The sequence below is a fragment of the Carassius auratus genome, chromosome 29 (genome assembly GCF_003368295.1).
Source record: "Carassius auratus strain Wakin chromosome 29, ASM336829v1, whole genome shotgun sequence".
Classification (NCBI taxonomy): domain Eukaryota; kingdom Metazoa; phylum Chordata; class Actinopteri; order Cypriniformes; family Cyprinidae; genus Carassius; species Carassius auratus.
The window spans coordinates 18,229,700-18,242,897 of record NC_039271.1 but is presented as its reverse complement, the minus strand read 5'-3'; the positions used below and the strand labels follow the sequence as shown (position 1 = coordinate 18,242,897).

The 13,198-nt window shown below is 43.5% G+C and overlaps 1 pseudogene; it reads left to right on the top strand.

Moving 5' to 3' along the window:
• Positions 1-915: 915 nt before the first annotated feature.
• LOC113047752 (laminin subunit beta-1-like) overlaps positions 916-13,198 on the top strand; it is a 30,506-nt pseudogene continuing 18,223 nt past the window's right edge.

The following is a 13,198-nucleotide window of genomic DNA, read 5'->3' as shown; positions in this document are numbered from 1 at the left end:
ATCTTTTTTTTTAAGTTTCAAAAAAAAAAAAATTAAATTTTTGTGATTGTGATGACGTCGGTATGAATTTAAACAAATTAGCATATCGTGACGTCACTGACTGGGTCTTCAACACCCACCTTCGGGCGCATCATTGATTACTAAAAGTGTTAATGAAAGCCTAAATAAAATATAAAATTCGATTTTAGTGACCATTCATTTCTTTGTAAGTGGGGAAAAATAACAAAATCAGCAACGGATCAAATAAATATTTTCCCCACTGTACATGTTTGGTACATCATGGGGGTGAATATATATGATAACGGAATTTTCATATTTTGAACTGTCCTTTTAACATGCGGTATCAACCTTGACCACTAGGTGCCACTAACACTTTAAATACAAAATCTGTTTAGGACTTGAAATACATTTACAGCGAATGGGTGAATAAGCTTCAACCTTCAAAAAGGACATGAACAATGCATTAAAATATGAAAAAAAATTAAAGGTCACACCATTTTTTATGAGGAACAAATTTAAATGTGTTATTCTTATCCAAATAAGCTGTGACGAGATCATTAACTGATTTTGTGAAATGGATCAACTGATTCACACAAAAAGAACATTCTTAATAGAAAGATTCTTCCACACTACTATCATTACATCATGTGAATGTGGCAGAGAAAGCTGACATAGATGTCAAGATTTTCGGTAATACTTAAAAATGCCAGTCCATATAAAAAAGAACAACAAAGCAATAATGTATTTTTCATTTAGAGTCACACAAGGTAATAAAATAAATAGTTTAATTTATATTTTTGGTTGAACTGTCCCTTTAAATTGAATTACAGCAGTTAATATTGGTGTAGTGTTCTCACCTATGACTGAAGTCCTCTGATCTGAATTGGATCTTTGTTATGGGTCTTTTACACCTCGATGGTGAAGATGATGGAGAAGGTAGGAAATCAACACCTGTTGAAGGTCCTGACATATCCTGGCGCTGGTCATCTAATTGAACCTCCGTACTCACCTCACTTCCGAGCAACTAACTTCATCCTGCAGGATATAAAAGAGAAGGGTAAGCATGCATTTTTCATAATAGGATCAATATATTTAGACCTTCTTAAATGTCTGGTTGTATGTGCATGTACCTATCACCTGAATGTGGTGTTGTTGCCCCATTTGTGATGCTGTGGGGGTGGACAGACTAAACCGTGCACATACGCACAGGAGGACGCTTGGGAGAAGATTTGAGCATTTCTGCGCCAGCACCACACAGTCTATGGCCAGCACCTGTGTGTGTGTGTGTGTGTGTGTGTGTGTGTGTGTGTGTGTGTGTGTGTATATATATATATATATATATATATATATATATATATATATATATATATATATATATATATATATATATATATATATATATATGTGTGTGTGTGTGTATATATATATATATATATATATATATATATATAGCCTAATTAATAAACAAATATACTTTAAAAATCCTTTCAATTTTCTTTATTTTTTTATTTAGCCTACGTTAGCGTGTATTACTTAGGCTTTTGTTGAAGTAATTACAAATATAAGTTTATTTATTTATTTGATTAATTAATTAATTAATTTTTGCACCATAAAGTTCAATGTCAAATGTTAATGATGAAGCAATTATTATATGTAAATTTTTTCTTATTAAAAAAATACTAGAATTTTCTTACAATTTTATGCCGTTAACATTGCCTGAGAACTAGCCTATAGGATAATTATTAATGTTTTACATTGTTCATACGCCAGACAGAAAAATATTTAAGAGGCAGTTTTATTTATTTAATTTTGTTGCTGTTGTTGTTTTTGCAAAACTGTTTTTAAAAAGTAGTTTAAGTTAAAACGTAGTTTGGCACCACGCCTGCATGATGCGTCATAAAATCACGTTTATTCTAAAAGGATGTCCCAAAGTACTGTCTTATTAAGCATCTCACAAGGATTTGAGACCCCGTCAGATTGTTTGGCGTGATACAGTGTTTGTAGCAGCACTTCAGGCGAGAATCAGTGTTGTTTAAAGTCATGGGCGGGAGCTTCTCCTCGCTTCTCCCACGCTCCACACACACTGTTAATCAGCTCTGGAAAACACTGATGGAGAACGAGAGCAACAATGTGGATTATCCAGATCACAGCTCTTACTATATGTAAGTTTTGTTTATCAGTATCATCCATTCACAACGTAAATAACAGACACTTATTTTCATGTATAGTACAGTTTATTTTTGACTTGGAGTTTGATGGTGACACAGAAATAGGTTGTTTTTACACAAGATCGGTGTTTTGTAAGGTACCTGGGCAGATTTCGAAAGAGCTACAGAATAGCTAGAAGTGGACTTCCTATCTTTATTCAAGGGTTTTAGTTTTGTTTTGAAACTTTATTTCACTTATTTCTGCTTATTAAGTAGTGTACAAGTATGTTAAGAAAGGTTCAGGTGTAGTATTTGCTTAATTATTATGAAAGAAAGATTCTTAAAAGTGAAAAAAAGTGAAGAACGGCCGTAGTAAGGTTCAACGATCAAAGAGGAAGGAGACCGAGGTCGGCGTTCTGAGGCTTGTGGGTGTTTATAGAGTCCCCAGCTCTCTCGCCCTTCTCCGGATGTCGTGCGGCTTAAATACCAGTTCCCCACGCCAATCACTGCAATGAGACCCAGCTGTTAATCGTCTCTCACCTGAACCACTTACCACCGCTCGTCTCTTCATTCGCTCTCCCGTTGCAGACTTCGTTAAACCACGCCTCCCCCCCATCCAGCCTGCAGACCCCCCCCCCATTCCTGGAGAGGAAGTCGGCCACAGCCATCTGTGCCCCCGGCCTGTGAATCACCTTGAACTTAAATGGCTGTAAAGTGGCGTTGGTATCCTTCATGCGGTGGAGCCACTGGAGGGGTGCGTGGTCCGAACAGAGAGTGAACTCCCATCCCAGGAGGTAATCGCGAAGGGTGAGAACCGCCCACCTGATGGCCAAACACTCCTTCTCTATGGTGCTGTACTTAGTCTCTCTCTTCGAGAGATTTCGACTAATGTACAGCACCGGGCGGTCGTCCCCCTCCACCTCCTGGGACAGGACCGTGCCCAGCCCCCTGTCCGACGCGTCTAGGGGAATAGGGCGCAATGGCGCTTTTGGGGTGGCCGGTGGGTTTACCAGCTGACATTCCCGACAACACGCGCACCACCTGCACACGTTCTCGTGAATGCCCGGCCAAAAGAATCGGGTCGTTAGTCAATTCAGTGTTGCCGTTACTCCTAAGTGTCCCACCATAGGATTACAGTGTGCCGTCTGGAAAAGCATTTTCCGACGGCTCCAAGGTACTAACAATTGGGTTGTATCTTCTTTTGTCTGAGCGTCGCGGGTCATTAGATACAACCGATCCTTAATAATGGCAAAATACGGATGGGCTAGCGGGCGCCCAGGATGGAGGACCTGCCCATCGATAGAACGGACCTGCTCGAACGCATGTTTGCGTGTCTCGTCTTGGGATTGTTCCAGGGGAAAGTCATCGCGACTGGAAAGGTTTAGCCTCACCACGCCGCTCGGATCCCCTGAGACTGCCCCGCTAGGTCCTGGTACAGATTCTCCCACCTGAGCGCTCGCCACGCCCCCCGGCTGGTTCTTCCCCCCGACAGCATCCATTGTTAAACACCCCAATAATTTCTGAAACGCTGGCCAATTAGTTCCCAAGATTAGCGGATGCTGGAGGCGCGGACTAACGGCCACCTCCACATTATGCTTTTGGCCCCTAAATTTAATGGCTATGCCCTTTACGGGGTATTCCACTATATCCCCGTGCACACACCTTACCTTAACCATGCGGCCCGTATCCAATGCCCCGGACTGTATCAGGCTTTGATGGAGGGAGGCCAGGTTACAACCTGAATCCACCAAAGCCTGATAAGGACCCCCCTTAATACTCACGGGTATTTGGTACAGCCGGCTTGATCGGGGGCGGCCTGCGGGTCATCCGGAATCCAGACCAGTGTCCCCACCTCCATGACCGGGAACCTATCCACAAAGTGGCCCGGATCCCCGCAACGCCAGCAGGTCAGCCCAGGCCTCCCCGCCACCCTAGTGACCGGAAGTGGGTCGGGGAATTGGCGTGGGGAAGCAGCAGAGGGGCTCCTCCGTCCCCCTTCGTTGGGGTGCAGCCATTCTGCGCTCAGGGCCTCGTGCCCCAGCTGCGGGCTTTATCCTCATCCTCCAGCGGAGGCCGGGCCTTGGTGGCCCCACCCAACGGGACCTAGGGAGAGGGACAGATTTCGGGGTGGGGGGGAGGGGGAGACAGGGGAAGAGAGAGAGAGAGAGACAAAAGGAAGGGGCTCGCCGACCCCGGAGCACGCCGCCAGCTGGTCTTCCGCCAGTTGGATGGTCAGATCCAATGACGCCGGGAGGTGGCACTGGACCCACTGGGCGGTCTTCTTTGGAAGGCGAGAGATGAACTTCTCCAGCACCACCGCATTGATGATGGTCTTGGCGTCGCTGCCTCCGGCCAACAGCTACTTGCGGCACGAGTCTCGGAGCTGCTGTGCCAATACAAAGGGCCGGCCCACTTCGCTCAGGTCCAGCGACCAGAAGTGCTGCGTGTGTTGTTCGGGGCTGAGACCGACCCTCTGGAGGATGGCTCCAACCCTCCCGGGCCAGCAAGCCCCGGAACAGCTCGCGGTCCTCCTGTTGGACCTGCATCATGGCCTGGAAGCGATGGTCATGGTCGGCTCGCAGATCCAGCAGGGCCTTGTGATGTTAAAATGTCTGCAAATGGCGTAGGCGATGGTCCTGACGGAGACTGCATGGTGGAAGTGTTCTCCTTCCACCCGGGTTTCGTTACCAGTGTAGTAAGGAAATAGAGCGGGGTCGGCGTTCTGAGGCTCGTGGGTATTTATTGAACAACATAAAATGACATAGAAAATAAAGTCGCGCCACATGCGCACACGTTCAAACGTCTTTTCACTCATACATTACTGCTGTCTGCTTCGAGGTTTCTCCAGCTCGTCTCTGCTCTGATTCCCCACGAGTCCTCAGCTCTCTCGCCCTTCTCCGGATGTCGTGCGGCTTAAATACCAGTTACCCATGCCAATCACTGCAATGAGACCCAGCTGTTAATTGTCTCTCATCTGAACCACTTACCACCGCTCGTCTCTTCATTCGCTCTCCCGTTGCAGACTTCGCTAAACCACGCCTCCCCCGCCACAATGGCATAAAAGCATCGAACACCAGGTCAGGGACAAAGAAAATAAGCCTTTATCATATAAAAAAAATGTGAATCATTTAAAAAAAAAAAAACTTCATAGTGAAAGGATAATATTTCAATTTTAACTAAAGGAACATTTAGGTAGACTTTGAATATTTATTTATTTTTTACATAAAAAAAATGTAATGGTGAGGAATAGAATGATATTCAAATAAAAAGCAAACATTTAAAAATGTATTTATTTATTTATTTATTTTACATTTATAGTTAAATTGATTAAATAGTGTGAAGTGAATTAGAAAAAAATACTATTTGTTGTCTTTTAGTGTGTGTATATATTTGTGGTGTGACTACTGATATTTGTTTGCCTGTGTGTATTACATGCCTGTAGACTTACTGAAGATCACAAACTTGCGGATACGGATGGAAAAGTTGCAAACTTTAGATGATGATCTGTTTGATGAGCGAGAGGGGGTGAACAAGAAATACTATTATGCTCTATATGACATGGTTGTCCGTGGAAACTGTTTCTGCTATGGCCACACCTCTAAGTGTGCGCCAGTCGGCGATGAGCCAGGGGTCGAGGGCATGGTGAGTAAAAACAATAACAACAGTGACAATGGAGATTAATTTGCACTGCTCACTTGTGTCTGTGTGTGCAGGTTCATAGTCATTTGCATGTGTAATCACCACACCACTGGACTGAACTGTCAAGAGTGTGAGGACTTTTACCAAGATCTGCCCTGGAGACCAGCAGTGGGCCGAGAGACAAATGCTTGCAAGAGTATGATGGCCCACAGTTAATTACAAAACATAACATTATTTCCCACTGCCATTTCTGCCTTCTGAAATTAAATACTTTAAATTTGCTTAGTTCAATCGTCTTTTTACTTTCTCTCAGGATGTGAGTGTAACCATCACTCGCATTCCTGTCATTTCGACATGGCGGCGTATCTGTCATCGGGAAATAGAAGTGGAGGAGTGTGTGATGACTGTCAGCACAACACAGAGGGCCAGTGGTGTGAGAACTGCAATCCCTTTTACTACAAGCACCCTGGCAGGGACATCAGAGACCCTAGGATCTGTGAGCGTAAGTGTGTTTAACTCTTTCAAGTGGATAGATTATGTTTTGATACAATGTAGAAGGGATGCTGTTAATCTTTTTATGATATGCATTACTTGAACGCATGTTGTGGGTTAATTACAATTCAGTAACTTCATTCTGACTTATGACTTAAAAAATAATAGTAAACTTGTTCTGCATATTAAAATGGGATAAAAGAAAAGTAATTGAATTATTTTGTTATATTTTAGCCTGTGATTGTGACCCACGTGGTTCTCTGAACGGAGGCTTATGTGACAGTGCTACACATGTTCTAAGAGATATGATTGCCGGACAGTGTTGTTGCAAATGTGGAGGGACAACATTGTGACCACTGTAAAAAGGGACACTATGGCCTCAGTGACGACCCATTAGGCTGTCAGCGTGCGTAAACACACACATATTCACACCAGCAGCTTTGTTCATGTTCTTTCAAGGCTTTGACCTCTGGCTTCCTGCTTGTCTATTGTCAGTGAGCATGATCATGTTCATCTTACGCTTTTATTGTTTGTGTTTTGGTCGACCCAGCATGCAGCTGTAATCCTCTAGGTACATTCCCAAAAGGAAGCCCCTGTAATATACAGACAGGAAGTTGCTACTGCAAACTTCTTGTGACCGGACTAAACTGTGACCTGTGTCTGGTAAAAGAGTGTTATTATATGTTTGTGTAATCTGGTTTGTGTATTTGTGCGTGTGTGTGTGTAACACAGCTTTCCCTTTCAGCCACAGCACTGGGGTCTCAGTAAGGATATGGATGGCTGCAGACCTTGTGACTGTGACGTAGGTGGGGCTTTGAATAATAAGTAAGTACCCATATCAGCTTTGGAAAAATTAATTGATTTTCATAACTTTGTAAATTAATTTCTAATGTTTTTCTCCAGTCTTAGTTAACATCCTTTCTTATATTTTTGTTCGCTCTGTAGTTGTTCTAGGGAGACAGGGCAGTGTGCATGTAAGAGACATATGTTTGGTAGGCATTGTGACCAGGTGCATTCTGGGTACTACATTCCGGGTACTACATTCCGACACCACTATATTTATGAAGTTGAGGAATGCTTCGTTTGGACCACTAAGTGTAACATTGGACTTCATTCATCCAACATAAGTATATATATATATTTTTTTTTTTTTCAATGTAGCATTTTAAAATTTACATACCGGTAATATAGTTTAATGAATTTATTGAATCTGACAATTTATATAACAAAGAATTTTGAAAAAGAATGCATATGACAATTTACTTTTTCATGAATGTGAAAATTTGTGTAACAGTGAACAAACTGTAAGTGACAGTCTTACGTAAAAATGCTTTTACAAATTAACTGAATGCTATAATTTATATAAGAATGGCTTCACAAACTAATTGATTGTGACTGTAAATTGTGATTGTAAAATTTACAATAAGAATTTTATAAACCAATTATGCGCAATAATTTACTTAAGTATATTTTTCAATACACATTAAATTGGTTTGTTTTTGTAAGAATGGATTTACAAACTACCGGTAATAGCGATAATTTACACAATTTGAATGCTGTTTGAATGGCTTTATGAACAAATTTAGGGCAGCAAATGCATGTTTGGTTTTATGAATACATGAGAAAACTGAGAAAATTTGAAAAATTGTTTTATAAAGGATATACACAGAAGTTTTTTTTATACTTTTCCATAAGAGATGTCCAATGAGTGTTTGAGTTCACCATATTTTATGATAAGTGTTTACTGATTTTATGCAGGAAGTAAAAGTGGTTCAAAGAGCGTTACCTTTGGATCGTAAACCTACCTGGACGGGTAATGGATTTGTGAATATAGCAGAGGGTGAAACACTGAGGTTAAACATTTACAATTTACCACGATCTATGGAATACAACTTAATGATCCACTATGAACCACTGGTAATAAGCACAAATACTATATTCAGTTTAAAACTTATCTGTGACACAAGAAGCAGACACAAGTAAATGCATGTGTTCAATGCATTTATTGTAGAAGAGATGATGCTGACCCTCAGAGGACCCCAGATGATGCTAACCTTGAATCAACAAACAGAACTAACAATTATTGCTAAATGTGTGACTGAATCATATAATAACTTAATTAATAATATTGATAGTTCATCGTCTAGCTGACTACGTCTTGTATTATTATTATTATTTTTTCTAAAATCCTGTCAAATGTGCACAAACTACTAGCTACTACTAAATATTGTAGAAACATAATTTTCTGTAAAGTTGCTTTGTAACGATTTATTTTGTAAAAAGCGCTATACAAATAAACTTGAATTGAATTGAATTGAAATAGTTACCAGATGAATGGGAGAAGGTTGTAGTACAGATAGGGTGCCCCAGGGACACTTACCCATCAGCACACTGCACTTCTACATATAGTGATGAGCAGACCATCTCACTGCACCCTGGATCCAGGTAAGGTTGGATTAGTGTGTGTGAAGTTTTGTTTATGTGTATTTAACTGCTGATTGTGTGTTTCTGTGTTTCAGATATGTAGTTCTGCCTGGTCCATTGTGCTTGGAGAAGGGTCAGAATTACACAGTAAAGATTAACTTCCGCCAGTACTCATCATACAGCTATCACACTTCTCCTCACACACTTGTTGATTCAGTAAGTTTATTTAATTTATATATTAAGTATTAATTTATTAATTGCTTGTATTAATTAACAGCTTTTTTAGAATTAAATCAAAAACATGATGTACTTTACAAATTATGTACTGTACCAATCAAATGGTCAGGTAAAATAAAATAAATAAACAAATTTATGTTATGGTAATGACTTTCCGTTAACTTTAAGTGGTTTTATTGATATTTTGTTAACCTCTATCACCAAAACAAACCCAGACATGTTGTTGCATTTTTAATTTTAATTGAAACTTAACTTTTATTAAGCCTAAAGGCAGCCAAATGCAAATGCCTAACAAATGCAGCTAGTAGTTTTAGATCTGACATAAGACATTATAATTATATAAAGCTGATTGAAATTTTAAATGTGGCCATTTTACTTTGAACTATTTTCACGCAACAATTCACAAATAAATATAAAGAAACAGCTCAGGATACACAAGACCTTTGTTTTCTGAACAGGGAATGTGATGCTCAGTAGCTATTACTCAACAAGAATGCCCCTTGGGTGTGCCGATTGTCTGAAGCACATATGGAATCACGTCAATTCACTGGCAAATGGCGCGGACTACACATCGACATCACATCGACATCAGGGGGAGGGACAGAGGGCCAGGAAAAATGGGGAAACAGAGACAAGAAAACCAGGTAAAATGAAAAAAAAAAAAAAGAGACAAGAAGTGCAAACACAAAAACAAGGAGCCCAGAAGGGAGGTGGACCGGCGGAGGATGTGGGGAGGGACGGAGGGCCAGGTCCTTAGAGGGAAATAGAGAGAAAGACAAATACAAGGACCCCAAGAGGGAGGTGGACCGGCGGAGGATCAGGAGGAGGGATGGAGGGCCAGGTCCATAGATGAAAACAGATAGAAGAGGAGCAAAAAAAAAAAACAACAACAACAAAACACAAGTCCAGGATGGACATAACGTGAAACCCACCAGGGCGGAGCAGAAGACAGAGAACATGAACAAGTTAAGGTTAGCCTCCGTGGCCATGACAGGATAAGTCGAGCGCTCAGAGAATTCGGCTGAGATGTGACGAGGCTCTGGAAGTTCCGCTGAGGCGAGGACAGACTCTGGTAGTTCAGCCGAGATGAGGAGAGGCTCTAGTAGTTCAGCAGAGACGTGGAGAGGCTCTGGTAGTTCAGCAGAGGCGTGGAGAGGCTCTGTTAGTTCAGCAGAGACGTGGAGAGGCTCTGGTAGTTCCACAGAGACGTGGACAGACTCTGGTGATCCCACAGTGTTTAGACTGGATTCCAGAAGATCAATGCTTGACTCTGCTCATTGGTGGCCTGACACTGCTCATTAAGATCATTGGTGACTTGCATTTGTTCATGAAGATCATTGGTGACTTGTATTTGTTCATGAAGCTCACTGGTGACTTGCATTTGTTCATGAAGATCAATAGCCGCTTTTCCACTGTCGGGCCAGTGCGAGCCAGGGCTTAAAGCGGGCCGGGCGGGGTTCATAGCGCAGGGTTTCCACAGTGGAGCTTGAAGCACCGCTGCTCGTCACTAAAACACGCCCTTTACACGCCTCTCAGAACAACGTTATGCAACCTCAAAATTTCACCATCAAAGAGAAGTTATCAGAAAACTAAGAAATAAGTCACTGGAACATGTGCGATCACAAAACGAACATGATAAAAGAGGCCGTTTGTTTGCATGCTTTGTTATATATTCAAATTCAAAAGCATTGATGTTTTAACTATAGAATACATGTGTCACAAACACAGCCTCTGTGGCTCTCTCCGATCACCACCAGAGGGAACCGTCACCTGAGTATTAACCTCCTTCAAACTACATTTCCCATACACCCCGTACCTGGGCTGATTACCTGCACAGGTGTCGCTCATCTTCATCCCCTATTTAAGGAACTCACCCTGTTCACTCAAACGCGAAGTCTTGTTTTGCCCATGCAGACATTACCGAGCGTTTTCCCACTGTTGGATCTTCCGTGTATGACCTGGACTGATTATTGGACTCTGATTCTCTGCCGCCTGCCTTATCGACCTCTGCCTTGTTCTCTCGCCTCTGCCTGCCAGCCGCCAGCCCTGATTCTACGCTCTGTCAAGGTTTATGATTCTGATTTGTCTACGTGGTATCTAACGCCCCTGATTGACCTGTTTCTGTTTACTCTGTGGATTATTGAAATAAAGCTGCTTATGGATCACAACGTCTCTGACTCAATGTTACAGAAGACTTCGCCAGATATTGATCCAGCGGCTTTCTTCCAGATCACGGCAGAAGTATCCGCTCAAGCCGCGGCGCTGACAGCACAGCAGCAGCAGCTGAATCGACTCACCTCTCTCACCGAAGAGATGATCCGAACCCTCCAATCACTCCGCCTGCAAGCCCCGGAGGGAAACATTCCAGCCGCACTTCAACCTCAGCAAATGGCCGCCGCCGTAGTCACACCTCCCGCTTCAATAAGCCCGCGCTTGGCGTTCCCAGAGAAGTTCGATGGCTCACCAGCCAGATGCAAGGGGTTCCTATTACAATGTTCTATGTTCGTTAACCAGCAGCCCTCGTTATATCCCACGGAGGACAGCCGAATTTCGTTTGTGTGTTCTTTGCTCACGGGGAGAGCACTAGAGTGGGCCACAGCTATCTGGAACGGTGATCGATCACTTTTCACCACCTTTTCAGCATTTCTACTCCGATTCAGAGAGGTTTTCGACCACCCCGCGGGAGGAAAGGAGGTTGGTGAACAGCTTATCGCACTCCGTCAAGGAGGAAGATCGGCCGCAGATTATGCCCTCTCATTCCGCACCCTAGCTGCACAAACTGGCTGGCCAGACGACCCGTTACGCCTGCACTTCAGGAGGGGACTGGATGCTGAGCTGCAGACCGAACTAGCCTGCCGAGACGAAGGCAAAACCCTCGAACAACTCATCGATCTGTCCATCAAGGTAGACAATCTGATTCGGGCACGTCGGCCACGTTACCGCACCTCATCATTCACCCCGGTCAACAATTCAAACCCGGATCCAGAACCCATGCAAATCGGAGTTACCCGATTAAGCGAGGAGGAAAAGTCACGCAGGCGACAGCACAACCTGTGTTTATACTGTGGCTTGGCTGGACATCTACGGACTTTATGCCCCACTCGACCGTCGCAACATCCAGCTGCGGTGAGTTATCCCTCTAACTCTCCTTCCATGTTAGAAATACCAGTCAGGGTATATGTTAAGGGAGTTAACATCGAGGTGAGGGCTTTGATTGATTCTGGAGCTGCAGGAAATTTTATTGATACCACTTTCATGGAGACTCATAACATCCCTTGTATCCCGTGTACTTCTCACTTGGCAGTGGCAGCCCTAGATGGACGACCGCTGGGCTCCGGCCGCATCCAAACCATCACTGAGGAGTTAGAACTCACCGTCGGGGCTCTCCATTCTGAAAAGATCCACCTCTACAGCTTCCAATCTCCTCATAACCCCATCATCTTGGGACTGCCCTGGCTGGAAAAACACAATCCAATCATCACCTGGTCCACGAAACAGATATCACAATGGTCAGATTATTGCAAAAAACATTGTCTCCAATCCTGCACCCGACCCACGATCACTCATACTTCCCCATCGGCCTCTCCACTGCCTCCAGAGTATGACGATCTCAAGGAGGCTTTCAGTAAAACCAAAGCTGCGCAGCTACCTCCTCATCGACCTGGCGATTGCGCCATTGAACTGATACCAGGCGCTCAACCACCCAAGGGCCGAGTATTTCCGTTATCTCAACCCGAAGCCACAGCCATGAAGGAATATATCGAGGAGGAATTAGCCAAGGGATTCATCCGACCTTCCACTTCACCAGCTTCTGCAGGATTCTTCTTCGTGAAAAAGAAGGACGGAGGCCTCCGCCCTTGTATAGATTACCGTGGCCTCAACGACGTTACGGTGAAGTACCGATATCCCTTGCCACTCGTCCCAGCGGCTCTAGAACAACTACGCCGAGCAAAGTACTTCACGAAGTTGGACCTCAGAAGCGCCTACAACCTGATCCGAATTCGAGAAGGGGATGAGTGGAAGACGGCCTTTTCAACCACCACTGGGCACTACGAATACCGGGTCATGCCGTTCGGCCTTGCCAACAGTCCTTCCGTGTTTCAAGCCTTTGTGAATGACATACGCCTAATCCAGCACCAACTGTATGCTAAACTGGAGAAATGTGAGTTCCACAAGCAGACTATCTCCTTCTTGGGTTATGTAATCAGCGCTGGAGGAGTAGCCATGGAGGAGGGGAAGGTTCGCGCTGTAGTTGATTG